General features: G+C 49.6%; 1 protein-coding gene across 1 annotated transcript in view; it reads right to left on the reverse strand.

Moving 5' to 3' along the window:
• The window catches only part of LOC109880607 (receptor-type tyrosine-protein phosphatase mu-like), a 432,469-nt gene that overhangs the window by 296,835 nt on the left and 115,634 nt on the right, over positions 1–20,000 (reverse strand).

Genomic DNA, 20,000 nt, shown 5'->3' on the forward strand with positions numbered 1-20,000 from the left:
CCTGTATAGTGCACTGCGTTTGACCAGAGGCCCTATTTCCTGTATAGTGCACCGTGTTCGACCAGAGGCCCTATTTCCTGTATAGTGCACTGTGTTCGACCAGAGGCCCTATTTCCTGTATAGTGCACTGCGTTTGACCAGAGGCCCTATTTCCTGTATAGTGCACCGTGTTCGACCAGAGGCCCTATTTCCTGTATAGTGCACTGTGTTCGACCAGAGGCCCTATTTCCTGTATAGTGCACTGCGTTCGACCAGAGTCCCTATTTCCTGTGTATAGTGCACTGCGTTCGACCAGAGGCCCTATTTCCTGTATAGTGCACTGAAACTCAGTGTTGTTGTTGAGCGCAGAGGTCCCTCAGTTTATCTGCTCCTTCTCTCTGAGTCAGAGGTTCCCGGGAGGAACTGAAATTATACTGGAGGGTTGGAATCAGCATTACACTCATTGTGGTTAGCGCAATCCCCTTCCCCTGTTTTAAATAGCATCATACAGCCAACCAGAATGGTAAATATGAAACCATACATGATGAGACTACACTGCCATGTGGTGTAGTCGGCCAGGGCTGATGGAGAGGATTCAGAGATGGAGGCTTGGGGTTGGCAAGGTAAAACAGTTTAGATATAGTCAGATGGGTAGTGAGGGTCAGTTTAGATACAGTCAACAGATGGGTAGTGAGGGTCAGTGTAGATACAGTCAACAGATGGGTGGCGAGGGTCAGTTTAGATACAGTCAACAGATGGGTAGTGAGGGTAAGTGTAGATACAGTCAACAGAGGTCAGTCATGTAGGTGGATTTAGATACAGTCAACAGATGGGTAGTGAGGGTCAGTGTAAAAACAGTCAACAGATGGGTAGTGAGGGTCAGTGTTGATACAGTCAACAGATGGGTAGTGAGGGTCAGTTTAGATACAGTCAACAGATGGGTAGTGAGGGTCAGTTTAGATACAGTCAACAGATGGGTAGTGAGGGTCAGTGTAGATACAGTCAACAGATGGGTAGTGAGGGTCAGTTTAGATACAGTCAACAGATGGGTAGTGAGGGTCAGTTTAGATACAGTCAACAGAGGTCAGTCATGTAGGTGGATTTAGATACAGTCAACAGATGGGTAGTGAGGGTCAGTGTAGATACAGTCAACAGATGGGTAGTGAGGGTCAGTGTAGATACAGTCAACAGATGGGTAGTGAGGGTCAGTGTAGATACAGTCAACAGAGGTCAGTCATGTAGGTGGATTTAGATACAGTCAACAGATGGGTAGTGAGGGTCAGTGTAGATACAGTCAACAGAGGTCAGTCATGTAGGTGGATTTAGATACAGTCAACAGATGGGTCGTGAGGGTCAGTGTAGATGCAGTCAACAGAGGTCAGCGAGGGTCAGTTTAGATACAGTCAACATATGGGTGGTGAGGGTCAGTTTAGATACAGACAACAGAGGTCAGTCATGTAGGTGGATTTAGATACAGTCAACAGATGGGTAGTGAGGGTCAGTGTAGATACAGTCAACAGATGGGTAGTGAGGGTCAGTGTAGACACAGTCAACAGATGGGTGGTGAGGGTCAGTTTAGATACAGTCAACAGATGGGTAGTGAGGGTCAGTGTAGATACAGTCAACAGATGGGTAGTGAGGGTCAGTTTAGATACAGTCAACAGATGGGTAGTGAGGGTCAGGTTAGATACAGTCAACAGAGGTCAGTCATGTAGGTGGATTTAGATACAGTCAACAGATGGGTAGTGAGGGTCAGTGTAGATACAGTCAACAGATGGGTAGTGAGGGTCAGTGTAGATACAGTCAACAGATGGGTAGTGAGGGTCAGGTTAGATACAGTCAACAGAGGTCAGTCATGTAGGTGGATTTAGATACAGTCAACAGATGGGTAGTGAGGGTCAGTGTAGATGCAGTCAACAGAGGTCAGTGAGGGTCAGTTTAGATACAGTCAACAGATGGGTAGTGAGGGTCAGTTTAGATACAGTCAACAGATGGGTAGTGAGGGTCAGTTTAGATACAGTCAACAGATGGGTGGTGAGGGTCAGTGTAGATACAGTCAACAGATGGGTAGTGAGGGTCAGTTTAGATACAGTCAACAGATGGGTAGTGAGGGTCAGTTTAGATACAGTCAACAGAGGTCAGTCATGTAGGTGGATTTAGATACAGTCAACAGATGGGTAGTGAGGGTCAGTGTAGATACAGTCAACAGATGGGTAGTGAGGGTCAGTGTAGATACAGTCAACAGATGGGTAGTGAGGGTCAGTGTAGATACAGTCAACAGAGGTCAGTCATGTAGGTGGATTTAGATACAGTCAACAGATGGGTAGTGAGGGTCAGTGTAGATACAGTCAACAGAGGTCAGTCATGTAGGTGGATTTAGATACAGTCAACAGATGGGTCGTGAGGGTCAGTGTAGATGCAGTCAACAGAGGTCAGTGAGGGTCGGTTTAGATACAGTCAACATATGGGTGGTGAGGGTCAGTTTAGATACAGACAACAGAGGTCAGTCATGTAGGTGGATTTAGATACAGTCAACAGATGGGTAGTGAGGGTCAGTGTAGATACAGTCAACAGATGGGTAGTGAGGGTCAGTGTAGATACAGTCAACAGATGGGTGGTGAGGGTCAGTTTAGATACAGTCAACAGATGGGTAGTGAGGGTCAGTGTAGATACAGTCAACAGATGGGTAGTGAGGGTCAGTTTAGATACAGTCAACAGATGGGTAGTGAGGGTCAGGATAGATACAGTCAACAGAGGTCAGTCATGTAGGTGGATTTAGATACAGTCAACAGATGGGTAGTGAGGGTCAGTGTAGATACAGTCAACAGATGGGTAGTGAGGGTCAGTGTAGATACAGTCAACAGATGGGTAGTGAGGGTCAGTGTAGATACAGTCAACAGAGGTCAGTCATGTAGGTGGATTTAGATACAGTCAACAGATGGGTAGTGAGGGTCAGTGTAGATACAGTCAACAGAGGTCAGTCATGTAGGTGGATTTAGATACAGTCAACAGATGGGTAGTGAGGGTCAGTGTAGATGCAGTCAACAGAGGTCAGTGAGGGTCAGTTTAGATACAGTCAACAGATGGGTAGTGAGGGTCAGTTTAGATACAGTCAACAGATGGGTAGTGAGGGTCAGTGTAGATACAGTCAACAGATGGGTGGTGAGGGTCAGTTTAGATACAGTCAACAGATGGGTAGTGAGGGTCAGTGTAGATACAGTCAACAGATGGGTAGTGAGGGTCAGTGTAGATACAGTCAACAGATGGGTAGTGAGGGTCAGTGTAGATACAGTCAACAGATGGGTGGTGAGGGTCAGTGTAGATACAGTCAACAGATGGGTAGTGAGGGTCAGTGTAGATACAGTCAACAGATGGGTAATGAGGGTCAGTGTAAATACAGTCAACAGATGGGTAGTGAGGGTCAGTGTTGATACAGTCAACAGATGGGTAGTGAGGGTCAGTTTAGATACAGTCAACAGATGGGTAGTGAGGGTCAGTTTAGATACAGTCAACAGATGGGTAGTGAGGGTCAGTTTAGATACAGTCAACAGATGGGTGGTGAGGGTCAGTGTAGATACAGTCAACAGATGGGTAGTGAGGGTCAGTTTAGATACAGTCAACAGAGGTCAGTCATGTAGGTGGATTTAGATACAGTCAACAGATGGGTAGTGAGGGTCAGTGTAGATACAGTCAACAGAGGTCAGTCATGTAGGTGGATTTAGATACAGTCAACAGATGGGTAGTGAGGGTCAGTGTAGATGCAGTCAACAGAGGTCAGTGAGGGTCAGTTTAGATACAGTCAACAGATGGGTGGTGAGGGTCAGTTTAGATACAGTCAACAGAGGTCAGTCATGTAGGTGGATTTAGATACAGTCAACAGATGGGTAGTGAGGGTCAGTGTAGATACAGTCAACAGATGGGTAGTGAGGGTCAGTTTAGATACAGTCAACAGATGGGTAGTGAGGGTCAGTGTAGATACAGTCAACAGAGGTCAGTGAGGGTCAGTTTAGATACAGTCAACAGATGGGTAGTGAGGGTCAGTGTAGATACAGTCAACAGATGGGTAGTGAGGGTCAGTTTAGATACAGTCAACAGATGGGTGGTGAGGGTCAGTGTAGATACAGTCAACAGATGGGTAGTGAGGGTCAGTTTAGATACAGTCAACAGAGGTCAGTCATGTAGGTGGATTTAGATACAGTCAACAGATGGGTAGTGAGGGTCGGTGTAGATACAGTCAACAGATGGGTAGTGAGGGTCAGTGTAGATACAGTCAACAGAGGTCAGTCATGTAGGTGGATTTAGATACAGTCAACAGATGGGTAGTGAGGGTCAGTGTAGATACAGTCAACAGATGGGTAGTGAGGGTCAGTTTAGATACAGTCAACAGATGGGTAGTGAGGGTCAGTTTAGATACAGTCAACAGAGGTCAGTCATGTAGGTGGATTTAGATACAGTCAACAGATGGGTAGTGAGGGGCAGTGTAGATACAGTCAACAGATGGGTAGTGAGGGTCAGTGTAGATACAGTCAACAGAGGTCAGTCATGTAGGTGGATTTAGATACAGTCAACAGATGGGTAGTGAGGGTCAGTGTAGATACAGTCAACAGAGGTCAGTCATGTAGGTGGATTTAGATACAGTCAACAGATGGGTAGTGAGGGTCAGTGTAGATGCAGTCAACAGAGGTCAGTGAGGGTCAGTTTAGATACAGTCAACAGATGGGTGGTGAGGGTCAGTTTAGATACAGTCAACAGAGGTCAGTCATGTAGGTGGATTTAGATACAGTCAACAGATGGGTAGTGAGGGTCAGTGTAGATACAGTCAACAGATGGGTAGTGGGGGTCAGTGTAGATACGGTCAACAGAGGTCAGTCATGTAGGTGGATTTAGATACAGTCAACAGATGGGTAGTGAGGGTCAGTGTAGATACAGTCAACAGAGGTCAGTCATGTAGGTGGATTTAGATACAGTCAACAGATGGGTAGTGAGGGTCAGTGTAGATGCAGTCAACAGAGGTCAGTGAGGGTCAGTTTAGATACAGTCAACAGATGGGTGGTGAGGGTCAGTTTAGATACAGTCAACAGATGGGTAGTGAGGGTCAGTGTAGATACAGTCAACAGATGGGTAGTGAGGGTCAGTGTAGATACAGTCAACAGATGGGTGGTGAGGGTCAGTTTAGATACAGTCAACAGATGGGTAGTGAGGGTCAGTGTAGATACAGTCAACAGATGGGTGGTGAGGGTCAGTTTAGATACAGTCAACAGATGGGTAGTGAGGGTCAGTGTAGATACAGTCAACAGAGGTCAGTGAGGGTCAGTTTAGATACAGTCAACAGATGGGTAGTGAGGGTCAGTGTAGATACAGTCAACAGAGGTCAGTGAGGGTCAGTTTAGATACAGTCAACAGATGGGTAGTGAGGGTCAGTGTAGATACAGTCAACAGATGGGTAGTGAGGGTCAGTGTAGACACAGTCAACAGATGGGTGGTGAGGGTCAGTTTAGATACAGTCAACAGATGGGTAGTGAGGGTCAGTGTAGATACAGTCAACAGATGGGTAGTGAGGGTCAGTTTAGATACAGTCAACAGATGGGTAGTGAGGGTCAGGTTAGATACAGTCAACAGAGGTCAGTCATGTAGGTGGATTTAGATACAGTCAACAGATGGGTAGTGAGGGTCAGTGTAGATACAGTCAACAGATGGGTAGTGAGGGTCAGTGTAGATACAGTCAACAGATGGGTAGTGAGGGTCAGGTTAGATACAGTCAACAGAGGTCAGTCATGTAGGTGGATTTAGATACAGTCAACAGATGGGTAGTGAGGGTCAGTGTAGATGCAGTCAACAGAGGTCAGTGAGGGTCAGTTTAGATACAGTCAACAGATGGGTAGTGAGGGTCAGTTTAGATACAGTCAACAGATGGGTAGTGAGGGTCAGTTTAGATACAGTCAACAGATGGGTGGTGAGGGTCAGTGTAGATACAGTCAACAGATGGGTAGTGAGGGTCAGTTTAGATACAGTCAACAGATGGGTAGTGAGGGTCAGTTTAGATACAGTCAACAGAGGTCAGTCATGTAGGTGGATTTAGATACAGTCAACAGATGGGTAGTGAGGGTCAGTGTAGATACAGTCAACAGATGGGTAGTGAGGGTCAGTGTAGATACAGTCAACAGATGGGTAGTGAGGGTCAGTGTAGATACAGTCAACAGAGGTCAGTCATGTAGGTGGATTTAGATACAGTCAACAGATGGGTAGTGAGGGTCAGTGTAGATACAGTCAACAGAGGTCAGTCATGTAGGTGGATTTAGATACAGTCAACAGATGGGTCGTGAGGGTCAGTGTAGATGCAGTCAACAGAGGTCAGTGAGGGTCGGTTTAGATACAGTCAACATATGGGTGGTGAGGGTCAGTTTAGATACAGACAACAGAGGTCAGTCATGTAGGTGGATTTAGATACAGTCAACAGATGGGTAGTGAGGGTCAGTGTAGATACAGTCAACAGATGGGTAGTGAGGGTCAGTGTAGATACAGTCAACAGATGGGTGGTGAGGGTCAGTTTAGATACAGTCAACAGATGGGTAGTGAGGGTCAGTGTAGATACAGTCAACAGATGGGTAGTGAGGGTCAGTTTAGATACAGTCAACAGATGGGTAGTGAGGGTCAGGTTAGATACAGTCAACAGAGGTCAGTCATGTAGGTGGATTTAGATACAGTCAACAGATGGGTAGTGAGGGTCAGTGTAGATACAGTCAACAGATGGGTAGTGAGGGTCAGTGTAGATACAGTCAACAGATGGGTAGTGAGGGTCAGTGTAGATACAGTCAACAGAGGTCAGTCATGTAGGTGGATTTAGATACAGTCAACAGATGGGTAGTGAGGGTCAGTGTAGATACAGTCAACAGAGGTCAGTCATGTAGGTGGATTTAGATACAGTCAACAGATGGGTAGTGAGGGTCAGTGTAGATGCAGTCAACAGAGGTCAGTGAGGGTCAGTTTAGATACAGTCAACAGATGGGTAGTGAGGGTCAGTTTAGATACAGTCAACAGATGGGTAGTGAGGGTCAGTGTAGATACAGTCAACAGATGGGTGGTGAGGGTCAGTTTAGATACAGTCAACAGATGGGTAGTGAGGGTCAGTGTAGATACAGTCAACAGATGGGTAGTGAGGGTCAGTGTAGATACAGTCAACAGATGGGTAGTGAGGGTCAGTGTAGATACAGTCAACAGATGGGTGGTGAGGGTCAGTGTAGATACAGTCAACAGATGGGTAGTGAGGGTCAGTGTAGATACAGTCAACAGATGGGTAATGAGGGTCAGTGTAAATACAGTCAACAGATGGGTAGTGAGGGTCAGTGTTGATACAGTCAACAGATGGGTAGTGAGGGTCAGTTTAGATACAGTCAACAGATGGGTAGTGAGGGTCAGTTTAGATACAGTCAACAGATGGGTAGTGAGGGTCAGTTTAGATACAGTCAACAGATGGGTGGTGAGGGTCAGTGTAGATACAGTCAACAGATGGGTAGTGAGGGTCAGTTTAGATACAGTCAACAGAGGTCAGTCATGTAGGTGGATTTAGATACAGTCAACAGATGGGTAGTGAGGGTCAGTGTAGATACAGTCAACAGAGGTCAGTCATGTAGGTGGATTTAGATACAGTCAACAGATGGGTAGTGAGGGTCAGTGTAGATGCAGTCAACAGAGGTCAGTGAGGGTCAGTTTAGATACAGTCAACAGATGGGTGGTGAGGGTCAGTTTAGATACAGTCAACAGAGGTCAGTCATGTAGGTGGATTTAGATACAGTCAACAGATGGGTAGTGAGGGTCAGTGTAGATACAGTCAACAGATGGGTAGTGAGGGTCAGTTTAGATACAGTCAACAGATGGGTAGTGAGGGTCAGTGTAGATACAGTCAACAGAGGTCAGTGAGGGTCAGTTTAGATACAGTCAACAGATGGGTAGTGAGGGTCAGTGTAGATACAGTCAACAGATGGGTAGTGAGGGTCAGTTTAGATACAGTCAACAGATGGGTGGTGAGGGTCAGTGTAGATACAGTCAACAGATGGGTAGTGAGGGTCAGTTTAGATACAGTCAACAGAGGTCAGTCATGTAGGTGGATTTAGATACAGTCAACAGATGGGTAGTGAGGGTCAGTGTAGATACAGTCAACAGATGGGTAGTGAGGGTCAGTGTAGATACAGTCAACAGAGGTCAGTCATGTAGGTGGATTTAGATACAGTCAACAGATGGGTAGTGAGGGTCAGTGTAGATACAGTCAACAGATGGGTAGTGAGGGTCAGTTTAGATACAGTCAACAGATGGGTAGTGAGGGTCAGTTTAGATACAGTCAACAGAGGTCAGTCATGTAGGTGGATTTAGATACAGTCAACAGATGGGTAGTGAGGGGCAGTGTAGATACAGTCAACAGATGGGTAGTGAGGGTCAGTGTAGATACAGTCAACAGAGGTCAGTCATGTAGGTGGATTTAGATACAGTCAACAGATGGGTAGTGAGGGTCAGTGTAGATACAGTCAACAGAGGTCAGTCATGTAGGTGGATTTAGATACAGTCAACAGATGGGTAGTGAGGGTCAGTGTAGATGCAGTCAACAGAGGTCAGTGAGGGTCAGTTTAGATACAGTCAACAGATGGGTGGTGAGGGTCAGTTTAGATACAGTCAACAGAGGTCAGTCATGTAGGTGGATTTAGATACAGTCAACAGATGGGTAGTGAGGGTCAGTGTAGATACAGTCAACAGATGGGTAGTGGGGGTCAGTGTAGATACGGTCAACAGAGGTCAGTCATGTAGGTGGATTTAGATACAGTCAACAGATGGGTAGTGAGGGTCAGTGTAGATACAGTCAACAGAGGTCAGTCATGTAGGTGGATTTAGATACAGTCAACAGATGGGTAGTGAGGGTCAGTGTAGATGCAGTCAACAGAGGTCAGTGAGGGTCAGTTTAGATACAGTCAACAGATGGGTGGTGAGGGTCAGTTTAGATACAGTCAACAGATGGGTAGTGAGGGTCAGTGTAGATACAGTCAACAGATGGGTAGTGAGGGTCAGTGTAGATACAGTCAACAGATGGGTGGTGAGGGTCAGTTTAGATACAGTCAACAGATGGGTAGTGAGGGTCAGTGTAGATACAGTCAACAGATGGGTGGTGAGGGTCAGTTTAGATACAGTCAACAGATGGGTAGTGAGGGTCAGTGTAGATACAGTCAACAGAGGTCAGTGAGGGTCAGTTTAGATACAGTCAACAGATGGGTAGTGAGGGTCAGTGTAGATACAGTCAACAGAGGTCAGTGAGGGTCAGTTTAGATACAGTCAACAGATGGGTAGTGCGGGTCAGTGTAGATACAGTCAACAGAGGTCAGTGAGGGTCAGTTTAGATACAGTCAACAGATGGGTAGTGCGGGTCAGTGTAGATACAGTCAACAGAGGTCAGTGAGGGTCAGTTTAGATACAGTCAACAGATGGGTAGTGAGGGTCAGTGTAGATACAGTCAACAGAGGTCAGTGAGGGTCAGTTTAGATACAGTCAACAGATGGGTAGTGAGGGTCAGTGTAGATACAGTCAACAGATGGGTAGTGAGGGTCAGTGTAGATACAGTCAACAGAGGTCAGTGAGGGTCAGTTTAGATACAGTCAACAGATTGGTGGTGAGGGTCATTGGAGGGCAGCGGGAGGGTAGAGACTGGAGTCTGTGTGTGTGTCACGAGTGGGGTGTGAACCGCAGGAGAAAACAACGCCTTAACCAAGACTAAATTCCCTTTTGGGCCGATGGCACTGATTATGTCATAGGCAGGGCTATCTATCACGAGACCACGAGCAACCATGTCCTCTACATGTTCTTCAACTAGAGTTAACAACTCAGCCCAAGCTGATTCTGAGAGAATAGAACCAATCCTTCAACATGTTCACAGCACACATCTCTGATTCTGAGAGAATAGAACCAATCCTTCCCATCTTACAGACCAGGACTGGTGTGATTTGACAGTTGATGAGTGAGATTCGGGTTAAAAGTCATAGTTACCAGAAGACAGAAAAAAGAAAGTTGCAACACATGATCAGAGGAGTCACTACAGACCCTGGTTCCAATCCAGGCTGTATCACAACCGGCCGTGATTGGGAGTCCCATAGGGCGGCGAAAAATTGGCCCCGGCTTCGTCCAGGTTCGGCCGGTGTAGGCCGTCATTGTAAATACGAAATTGTTCTTAACTGACTTGCCTAGTTAAATAAAGGTTAAATTTAAAAAAAGAATAAACTGGAGGGACGTCTCTTTTTGTTCCCTAAGAAAAGACTGTTCCCTGTGTAAACCCGTCTGTCAATCCCATAATGCATTACCTCCTGCTATACCTGCCCACCACCTGATGGGAGGCCAGTAGGTAAGTGCACTTAGCGATAGGACCCCGGGGTAAAGCCTTTCGTGACAACTCATAACACAACAATAACATGGGACCCATTGGTTCTGTTGTACAGGGCTAACTGAATCAGTAGAACATGGACCTATTGGTTCTGTTGTACAGGGCTAACTAAATCAGTAGAACATGGACCTATTGGTTCTGTTGTACAGGGCTAACTAAATCAGTAGAACATGGACCTATTGGTTCTGTTGTACAGGGCTAACTAAATCAGTAGAACATGGACCTATTGGTTCTGTTGTACAGGGCTAACTAAATCAGTAGAACATGGACCTATTGGTTCTGTTGTACAGGGCTAACTAAATCAGTATAACATGGACCCATTGGTTCTGTTGTACAGGGCTAACTAAATCACTATTTTAATTGCATTTATGTAACTAGGCAAGTCAGTTAAGAAAAAATTATTTTTTACAATGAAGAAATACCCCGACCAAACACTAACCCTGACGACGCTGGGGCCAATTGTGTGCCGCCCTATGGGACTCCCAATCACGGCTGGTTGTGATACAGCCTGGATTGGAACCAGGGTCTGTAGTGACACCTCTAGCACTGAGATGCAGTGCCTTTAGACCGCTGTGATACAGCCTGGATTGGAACCAGGGTCTGTAGTGACACCTCTAGCACTGAGATGCAGTGCCTTTAGACCGCTGTGATACAGCCTGGATTGGAACCAGGGTCTGTAGTGACACCTCTAGCACTGAGATGCAGTGCCTTTAGACCGCTGTGATACAGCCTGGATTGGAACCAGGGTCTGTAGTGACACCTCTAGCACTGAGATGCAGTGCCTTTAGACCGCTGCGCCACTCGGGCGCCCTAAAGCTCCTCCTGTACTTTCCAATAGGATGGTTAAAGACAAGGTTTTGACCTCACTACCATGAGACAGCCATATTTTCCTCATTGGAAAAGATAAACGGTTGAGTTTGATATCATTGGAAAGCTTACAAACTATTATAGAATTTGTGTGGTGTATCAATACACCCAGTCAATACAAAGATAAAGGCGTCCTTCTTAACTCAGTTGCCGAAGAGAAAGGAAACTACTAAAGTGCTTTATCTTGGAAAGTTGGCTGCTGACATGCACCATGTTGTGGGGATTGTATTAACAGTGGACTAATGGGGAAAAAACAAGATGGCTTCCGAGGGGGGTATTCCTATAAAAATAGAGTCTGCAGTAGAGGAAACATCTCACTGTCTGGCCCACGGGCTGCAGTAGAGGAAACATCTCACTGTCTGGCCCACGGGCTGCAGTAGAGGAAACATCTCACTGTCTGGCCCCCGGCTGCAGTAGAGGAAACATCTCACTGTCTGGCCCACGGGCTGCAGTAGAGAAAACATCCCACTGTCTGGCCCATGGGCTGCAGTAGAGGAACATCTCACTGTCTGGCCACGGGCTGCAGTAGAGGAAATATCTCACTGTCTGGCCCACGGGCTGCAGTAGAGGAAACATCTCACTGTCTGGCCCACGGGCTGCAGTAGAGGAAACATCTCACTGTCTGGCCCACGGGCTGCAGTAGAGGAAATATCTCACTGTCTGGCCCACGGGCTGCAGTAGAGGAAACATCTCACTGTCTGGCCCACGGGCTGCAGTAGAGGAAACATCTCACTGTCTGGCCCACGGGCTGCAGTAGAGGAAACATCTCACTGTCTGGCCCCCGGCTGCAGTAGAGGAAACATCTCACTGTCTGGCCCCCCGCTGCAGTAGAGGAAACATCTCACTGTCTGGCCCACGGGCTGCAGTAGAGGAAACATCTCACTGTCTGGCCCACAGGCTGCAGTAGAGGAAACATATCAGTGTCTGGCCCACGGGCTGCAGTAGAGGAAACATCTCACTGTCTGGCCCACGGGCTGCAGTAGAGGAAACATCTCACTGTCTGGCCCAAGGGCTGCAGTAGAGGAAACATCTCACTGTCTGGCCCACGGGCTGCAGTAGAGGAAACATCTCACTGTCTGGCCCACGGGCTGCAGTAGAGGAAACATCTCACTGTCTGGCCCACGGGCTGCAGTAGAGGAAACATCTCACTGTCTGGCCCACGGGCTGCAGTAGAGGAAACATCTCACTGTCTGGCCCACGGTTGGAGTAGAGGAAACATCTCACTGCCTGGCCCACGGCTACAGTAGAGGAAACATCTCACTGTCTGGCCCACCGCTGCAGTAGAGGAAACATCTCAGTGTCTGGCCCACGGGCTGCAGTAGAGGAAACATCTCACTGTCTGGCCCACGGGCTGCAGTAGAGGAAACATCTCACTGTCTGGCCCACGGGCTGCAGTAGAGGAAACATCTCACTGTCTGGCCCACGGGCTGCAGTAGAGGAAACATCTCACTGTCTGGCCCACGGCTACAGTAGAGGAAACATCTCACTGTCTGGCCCATGGGCTGCAGTAGAGGAAACATCTCACTGTCTGGCCCACGGTTGGAGTAGAGGAAACATCTCACTGCCTGGCCCACGGCTACAGTAGAGGAAACATCTCACTGTCTGGCCCACCGCTGCAGTAGAGGAAATATCTCAGTGTCTGGCCCACGGGCTGCAGTAGAGGAAACATCTCACTGCCTGGCCCACGGGCTGCAGTAGAGGAAACATCTCAGTGTCTGGCCCACGGTTGGAGTAGAGGAAACATCTCACTGTCTGGCCCACGGCTACAGTAGAGGAAACATCTCACTGTTTGGCCCACGGTTGGAGTAGAGGAAACATCTCACTGTCTGGCCCACGGCTACAGTAGAGGAAACATCTCACTGTCTGGCCCACGGTTGGAGTAGAGGAAACATCTCACTGCCTGGCCCACGGCTACAGTAGAGGAAACATCTCACTGTCTGGCCCCCGGCTGCAGTAGAGGAAACATCTCACTGTCTGGCCCACGGGCTGCAGTAGAGGAAACATCTCACTGTCTGGCCCACGGTTGGAGTAGAGGAAACATCTCAGTGTCTGGCCCACGGGCTGCAGTAGAGGAAACATCTCAGTGTCTGGCCCACGGGCTGCAGTAGAGGAAACATCTCACTGTCTGGCCCCCGGTTGGAGTAGAGGAAACATCTCACTGTCTGGCCCCCCGCTGCAGTAGAGGAAACATCTCACTGTCTGGCCCCCCGCTGCAGTAGAGGAAACATCTCAGTGTCTGGCCCCCCGCTGCAGTAGAGGAAACATCTCAGTGTCTGGCCCACGGGCTGCAGTAGAGGAAACATCTCACTGTCTGGCCCACGGGCTGCAGTAGAGGAAACATCTCACTGTCTGGCCCACGGGCTGCAGTAGAGGAAACATCTCACTGTCTGGCCCACGGCTGCAGTAGAGGAAACATCTCACTGCCTGGCCCACGGCTACAGTAGAGGAAACATCTCACTGTCTGGCCCATGGGCTGCAGTAGAGGAAACATCTCACTGTCTGGCCCACGGTTGGAGTAGAGGAAACATCTCACTGCCTGGCCCACGGCTACAGTAGAGGAAACATCTCACTGTCTGGCCCACCGCTGCAGTAGAGGAAATATCTCAGTGTCTGGCCCACGGGCTGCAGTAGAGGAAACATCTCACTGCCTGGCCCACGGGCTGCAGTAGAGGAAACATCTCAGTGTCTGGCCCACGGTTGGAGTAGAGGAAACATCTCACTGTCTGGCCCACGGCTACAGTAGAGGAAACATCTCACTGTTTGGCCCACGGTTGGAGTAGAGGAAACATCTCACTGTCTGGCCCACGGCTACAGTACAGGAAACATCTCACTGTCTGGCCCACGGGCTGCAGTAGAGGAAACATCTCACTGTCTGGCCCCCGGCTGCAGTAGAGGAAACATCTCACTGTCTGGCCCACGGGCTGCAGTAGAGGAAACATCTCACTGTCTGGCCCACGGTTGGAGTAGAGGAAACATCTCAGTGTCTGGCCCACGGGCTGCAGTAGAGGAAACATCTCAGTGTCTGGCCCACGGGCTGCAGTAGAGGAAACATCTCACTGTCTGGCCCCCGGTTGGAGTAGAGGAAACATCTCATTGTCTGGCCCCCCGCTGCAGTAGAGGAAACATCTCACTGTCTGGCCCCCCGCTGCAGTAGAGGAAACATCTCAGTGTCTGGCCCCCCGCTGCAGTAGAGGAAACATCTCAGTGTCTGGCCCACGGGCTGCAGTAGAGGAAACATCTCACTGTCTGGCCCACGGGCTGCAGTAGAGGAAACATCTCACTGTCTGGCCCCCCGCTGCAGTAGAGGAAACATCTCACTGTCTGGCCCACGGGCTGCAGTAGAGGAAACATCTCACTGTCTGGCCCACGGGCTGCAGTAGAGGAAACATCTCACTGTCTGGCCCACGGGCTGCAGTAGAGGAAACATCTCACTGTCTGGCCCACGGGCTGCAGTAGAGGAAACATCTCACTGTCTGGCCCACGGGCTGCAGTAGAGGAAACATCTCACTGTCTGGCCCCCGGCTGCAGTAGAGGAAACATCTCACTGTCTGGCCCACGGGCTGCAGTAGAGGAAACATCTCACTGTCTGGCCCACGGGCTGCAGTAGAGGAAACATCTCACTGTCTGGCCCACGGGCTGCAGTAGAGGAAACATCTCACTGTCTGGCCCACGGGCTGCAGTAGAGGAAACATCTCACTGTCTGGCCCCCGGCTGCAGTAGAGGAACCATCTCACTGTCTGGCCCACGGGCTGCAGTAGAGGAAACATCCCACTGTCTGGCCCCCGGCTGCAGTAGAGGAACCATCTCACTGTCTGGCCCACGGGCTGCAGTAAGAGGAAACATCTCACTGTCTGGCCCACGGGCTGCAGTAGAGGAAACATCTCACTGAGAGGACATGTTTTTGTTTTGTTGACGAAGCGGAGGAGGGGAGCTATAGCGTGTGTCATGATGTCAGAGGGAAAACGCTGTTCTATAGCGTGTGCCATGATGTCAGAGGGAAAACGCTGTTCTATAGCGTGTGTCATGATGTCAGAGGGAAAACGCTGTTCTATAGCGTGTGCCATGATGTCAGAGGGAAAACGCTGTTCTATAGCGTGTGCCATGATGTCAGAGGGAAAACGCTGTTCTATAGCGTGTGTCATGATGTCAGAGGGACAACGCTGTTCTATAGCGTGTGCCATGATGTCAGAGGGACAACGCTGTTCTATAGCGTGTGCCATGATGTCAGAGGGACAACGCTGTTCTATAGCGTGTGCCATGATGAAAGAAAGGTAATGCATGTCTCTAAACTGAAAGGCTTGTCAAGATGGTTAACGTATGTCTCTATACTGAAAGACTTGTCAAGATGGTTAACGTATGTCTCTAAACTGAAAGGCTTGTCAAGATGGTTAAGGTATGTCTCTATACTGAAAGGTCAAACAAAAGCACAACGAGATGGGCTCGCAGTTGTCAGAATTACGACTTGAGTTACAAAACAAAAAGACCACAAAGAATATATAAAAAACATTTTTGAGAAGAAGAAAGATTTCAACTTTCAAAGGGATTCCTCCCATTCATCCCTCCCATTCATTCCTCCCATTCATCCCTCCCATTCATCCCTCCCATTCATCCTCCCATTCATTCCTCCCATTCATCCCTCCCATTCATCCCTCCCATTCATCCTCCCATTCATCCTCCCATTCATCCTCCCATTCATCCTCCCATTCACCCTCCCATTCACCCCTCCCATTCATCCCTCCCATTCATCCCTCCCATTCATCCCTCCCATTCATCCCTCCCATTCATCCCTCCCATTCATCCCTCCCATTCATCCCTCCCATTCATCCCTCCCATTCATCCCTCCCATTCATCCCTCCCATTCATCCCTCCCATTCATCCTCCCATTCATCCTCCCATTCATCCCTCCCATTCATCCCTCCCATTCATCCCTCCCATTCATCCCTCCCATTCATCCCTCCCATTCATCCTCCCATTCATCCCTCCCATTCATCCTCCCATTCATCCTCCCATTCATCCTCCCATTCATCCTCCCATTCATCCACCCATTCATCCTCCCATTCATCCTCCCATTCATCTTCCCATTCATCCCTCCCATTCATCCCTCCCATTCATCCCTCCCATTCATCCCTCCCATTCATCCTCCCATTCATCCTCCCATTCATCTTCCCATTCATCCCTCCCATTCATCCCTCCCATTCATCCCTCCCATTCATCCCTCCCATTCATCTTCCCATTCATCCCTCCCATTCATCCCTCCCATTCATCCCTCCCATTCATCCCTCCCATTCATCCCTCCCATTCATCCCTCCCATTCACCCTCCCATTCACCCTCCCATTCACCCTCCCATTCATCCTCCCATTCATCCTCCCATTCATCCCTCCCATTCATCCCTCCCATTCATCCTCCCATTCATCGTTGTATTATAATTTCCCCATTTTTCTAAAGATTTAACGCGTATATTTGTCAATGGAAATATTACTCAATTCATAATGCGACCGAGTAGCAATGACTATATATAATACCAAACATCGGACAGACGCGGCGCTGTAAATTACAGACACGCATGCACACACACGGCTATAAAGCACAGTCCTGTCCCACACGTTTCCATTAAAACCTTCTCCAGCCGCAGTGCAGAGAGAGACTATGGATCTGTCTATTACCACAGTGATCTATGGAGCTGCCCTGGGAGAGTGAGAGTGTGTGTGTGTGTGTCTCCGTCTACAAGAACAGTGATGTATAGAGCTGCCCTCTGAGCCCTAACCGTTCAATTAGGTGCTCTGTGAGGCCGGACTGTCAGTGTGTGTGTGTGTGTGTGTGTGTGTGTGTGTGTGTGTGTGTGTGTGTGTGTGTGTGTGTGTGTGTGTGTGTGTGTGTGTGAACGACCAGCAGAGAGCCAGACAAGATCAAGAGGCGCTTCCTCAAACATCAATCTCCTTTGACTGGGGATGGAGAGTGGGGAAGAGGGTGGAGGAATGGAGGTGGAGAGGGTGGAGGGATGGAGGGGGAGAGGGGGGAGGGATGGAGGGGGAGAGGGTGGAGGGATGGAGGGGGAGAGGGTGGAGGGATGGAGGGGAAGAGGGTGGAGGGATGGAGGGGAAGAGGGTGGAGGGATGGAGGGGGAGAGGGTGGAGGGGAAGAGGGTGGAGGGGGAGAGGGTGGAGGGGGAGAGGGTGGAGGGATGGAGTGGGAGAGGGTCGAGGTATGGAGGGTGGAGGGGGAGAGGGTGGAGGGATGGAGTGGGAGAGGGTCGAGGTATGGAGGGTGGAGGGATGGAGGGGGAGAGGGTGGAGGGATGGAGTGGGAGAGGGTGGAGGTATGGAGGGTGGAGGGATGGAGGGGGAGAGGATGGTGGGATGGAGGGGGAGAGGGTGGAGGGAAAGAGGGTGGAGGGGAGAGGGATGGATGGGGAGAGGGATGGAGGGATGGAGGGTAGAGGGATGGAGGGAGGATGGAGGGGGAGAGGGTGGTGGGATGGAGGGGGAGAGGGTGGTGGGATGGAGGGGGAGAGGGTGGTGGGATGGATGGGGATAGGGTGGAGGGAGGGAGGGAGGATGGAGGGGTAGAGGGTGGAGGGATGGAGGGTGGAGGGATGGAGGGTGGAGGGGTAGAGGGTGGAGGGATGGAGGGTGGAGGGATGGAGGGTGGAGGGATGGAGGGTGGAGGGATGGAGGGTGGAGGGAGGGGGAGAGGGTGGTGGGATGGAGGGGGAGAGGGTGGTGGGATGGAGGGGGAGAGGGTGGAGGGTGGAGGGATGGAGGGGGAGAGGGTGGAGGGATGGAGGGGGGGAGGGTGTGTGTGTCTGTGTGAGAGCGAGAGCTACAGCACCAGGCCCCGCTATGAAGGCTAACCAGGTAGCAACCATCCATCCCCATCAGCCTATCACACAGCCCCAAAATGAGAAGCAGGAAAACGACCTTCACCAAGGGGGTCAGGGCCTTGGTTACGGCCCTGGTAACGACTCACTGCCAGGAGGGAGGAAAATCTCATTTCCATCAGCACTTCACTACTCTGGACAGGAAATGGAATTAGAAAGTGCTGAGGCTGTGGGTTTGTTTCCTACTCTAAGTAGAGCTGGATCTGTGTCCCAAATGACACTCTATTCCCTATATAGTGCACTATTTTTGACCAGGTCTCTGTGTAGAGAATAGAGTGTCATTGGGGAGGCAGCCTTGTGTTCTTGTAGTAAGGTATTCATGGAGTATTTAGCGGGGTTAATGTTGTGAGAAGGGCAATTTGTATCATTAAGGGTCGTCATACCGTTTGTGTACATATAAGGCGTCCCTGCTAATGCCTGCGTTAAAGTGACAATGTTAGTACCCATAACACCAGATGTTCTCTGTTGCTGTTGAAGAAGACACTCTGACAACAGACAGCCGTCATAACGTCAACACAATACACAAACAACAACAGAACTCTTGGCTAAAAGTAAGATTCATTAAATGATTGAGATCGCCTCCTTCAAAACCTGACAAGTTCAGTGTTGTTTTGGTTAGGAGAAAGTTACCATGCATAGATCTCAATTCATAACGGTACCACCATCTCTATTTGAGTAACTGTGTAAGGTAGGACTCAACATCATACTTGGTTCTGACCTTGAATGGGGTTATGGGTTACGGGTTATAAGTTAGGGGTTATGGGTTATTGGTTATGGGTTACGGGGTATGGGTTATGGGTTACGGGTTATAAGTTAGGGGTTATGGGTTATGGGTTATTGGTTACGGGGTATGGGTTACGGGGTACGGGTTATTGGTTACGGGTTATGGGGTATGGGTTACGGGTTACGGGGTATGGGGTACGTGGTACAGGGTACGTGGTACGGATTAGGGGTTACGGGGTACGTGGTACGGACTACCGGGTTGGGGGTACGGTTTTACATGGTACGGACTAACGGTTAGGGGTACGGGTTATGGGGTACGGGGTACGTGGTACGGTCTACCGGTTATGGGGGATGGGTTATGTGGTACGGCCTACCGGTTATGGGGTACGGGTGATGTGGTACGGTCTACCGGGTTGGGGGTACAGGTTAGGGGTACGGATTATGGGGTACGGGGTACAGGTTAGGGGTACGGAGTACGTGGTACGGCCTACCGGTTACGGGGTACGAGTTTTGTGGTACGGTCTACCGGGTTGGGGGTACAGGTTAGGGGTACGGCTTATGGGGTACGGGGTACAGGTTAGGGGTTACGGGGTACGTGGTACGGCCCTACCGGGTTGGGGGTACGGTTAACGTGGTACGGGGTACCGGTTAGGGGTACGGGGTACGCAGTACGGCCTACCGGTTATGGGGTACGTGGTACGTGGTACGGCCTACCAGTTATGGGGTACGGATTATGTGGTACGGTCTACCGGGTTGGGGGTACGGGTTATGGGGTATGGGTAATGTGGTACGGCCTACCGGTTATGGGGTACGGATTATGTGGTACGGACTACCGGGTTGGGGGTACGGGTTATGGGGTATGGGTAACGTGGTACGGCCTACCGGTTATGGGGTACGGGTTATGTGGTATGGGCTACCGGGTTGGGGGTACGGGTTATGGGGTACGGTTAACGTGGTATGGACTTCCGGTTACAGGGTAGGGGTACAGGTTGGGGGTATGGGTTATGGGGTACGGATTATGTGGTACGGTCTACCGGGTTGGGGGTACGGGTTATGGAGGAAGGATTATGTGGTATGGTCTACCGGGTTGGGGGTACAGGTTACGTGTGTGTGTGTTTAGTATATAACTTTCTTCAGGA

Source organism: Oncorhynchus kisutch, linkage group LG30, assembly GCF_002021735.2.
Source record: "Oncorhynchus kisutch isolate 150728-3 linkage group LG30, Okis_V2, whole genome shotgun sequence".
NCBI classification, from domain to species: Eukaryota; Metazoa; Chordata; class Actinopteri; order Salmoniformes; family Salmonidae; genus Oncorhynchus; species Oncorhynchus kisutch.